General features: G+C 41.1%; 1 pseudogene; it reads left to right on the top strand.

Moving 5' to 3' along the window:
* Positions 1 to 220: 220 nt before the first annotated feature.
* On the top strand, positions 221 to 1042 carry LOC112861528 (mitochondrial intermembrane space import and assembly protein 40 pseudogene; annotated as a pseudogene).
* The last annotated feature ends 960 nt before the right edge of the window (positions 1043 to 2002 follow it).

Below are 2002 nucleotides of genomic sequence, written 5' to 3'. Positions count from 1 at the left end.
GACTACTTTATGACCTCTTCTAAAGTTTTTTTCATTGGCATAAAGATATGAAATGAGCAGGGGCTGTAAGTAATGGACCAGAGTGTGATTCTACCACCCTTCTATGTACATAAGCTTGGACATAGTGTATTACGTTACCTAATATCTTTGAGCCTGTCATAACTAATTTGTGAAAAAAGAAAACATTTTCTTGCTTCATTATAATACACTATTTAGGAAATGTATCAAACAACATGTCCAGGCTCATTAAAATGGTCATCACTATAAGTTTTTAAATATTTCATTGATGCTGTTCATACTAGGTATGAATACTATGCTCATACTATGGCAGGGATCAAGATCACACAGGTTGATGACACAGTGCAACTTATGTTTCAAAAAATCCTGAAAATACACCAGTGCTAGAGGAAAAGTGAAAGTTATTTGGGCAGGAAAAAAAAAAAAAAAAACACCATAGAAATATGTGAAGTAAGTTAAGCTGTGAAAATAAAAGTACCAGGCTGAGGCAGGTGTGCAGTTGGCAGTGTGAGTCCTCAGCCACCTGGCCAGCCTGCCTGAGAAGAAGTGATAGCAGGAGCCCACTGCTGTCTGTGCTGCCTCCACCACTGTCGCTGGGAGGTCTGAGTGCCAGCCTGCAGCCATGGCTTACTGCTTGTGGGAAGGGAAGGGTCAAATCATGTTTGTGACCAAAGAAGACCATGAAACTCTGAGCAATGCTGAGCTGGTGGCTGATGATAGATAGCTATGATCCATAAGAGGAGCACGGATTGATCCTACCAAATGGAGACATTAACTGGAACTGCCCATGCCTTGGGGAAATGGCCAGTGGCCCCTGTGGGGAATAGTTCAAGTCGGCCTTTTCCTGCTTCCTGACAAGGAGTCAGACCGTGTATATCACTTCTGGGCCATGCAGGAATGCATGCAAAAATACCCTGACCTCTGTCCCCAGGAAGATGAGGAAGAGGAGAAGCCAGCAGAACCTTTACAAGAGGGAGATCGCACTGAGGCCACTACAACCAAAGAAGAGGAAGGGTCAAGCTAATGAAGGTCACAGGCACTGAACTCCAGTCCTTCTGCTGCAAAATGATGTGAACCTTTTGCAAAATGCTTTTTGTTCATTCTCTGAGAAGGTGCCTTTCCAAACTCTACTGTTTTGTCCACTATAGTCTGAAAAATAACTTTTTTCGATGAGGGTCTTGGTCCTTTGACACATACAGTGGGAAAACTATGTATGTCTTACATAAACCTATTGGCAAATGTGACTGTCAGTTTTGAATCCTCAGATTACTCTGAATTTTGTCACTTTGAAATAATGTGCTGACTGTGCTCAGCAACCAAAAATCGTTATTTGGGAGTGTCTTGTGAGTGAGCTGATTTATTTGATTATATTCCTTTTAGTAGATTTTATACCCTTTTGGGAAATGAAACAGAAACAGAAACATCTTCCTTTAAAAACTCTGGAGTGGGGCCATTCCCAATACAAGAGGCCAGATGATCAGATACTTATTCTCAAGATCTGTCTTGACTGTGTTTCATCTCTGATACATTTTGGTTTCCATTTTTGCATAGAGCTCCAGGTTTTCTGTGTTTGGAAATTTGAGCTTTGGACCCTCTGAGTGAAAACCCCTTTCTAAGTGAAGAGAAAGGCTGGTTTTGCTGTTCTTGTTATTCCAAAAGCCCTGGTTTGGGGTATGTGTTCACAATGGCTCTGTGCCAGCCTGTTCAGATGCATGTTCTTGAGAGGTGAGGACCTAATTGCTACCGAAGTAGCAGCCAAGGGAAGAAATGATGTAAATTAAGTAGTCAATTAAAAGGAAAACGTGACTTTTACCTGAAAAAAAAAGTGAATGTCAGATAAGAGTACTCAAACAATAAAGGAAAGAGAGAGTAGAGTGTAGAAATTTTGTGAACTTAAAGTAGAGATCCAGTTTATGGGAATATGCACTCAGCATCTAGCTAGTAGTTAGATGAAGGGAAAACGATGGCATAAATGCATAGACAG

The sequence above is a fragment of the Puma concolor genome, chromosome A1 (assembly GCF_028749965.1).
Source record: "Puma concolor isolate L17-30 chromosome A1, mPumCon1.1.hap2, whole genome shotgun sequence".
Classification (NCBI taxonomy): Eukaryota; Metazoa; Chordata; class Mammalia; order Carnivora; family Felidae; genus Puma; species Puma concolor.
The sequence above is the reverse complement of the archived record's forward strand: the minus strand, read 5'-3'. Positions and strand labels throughout refer to the sequence as shown.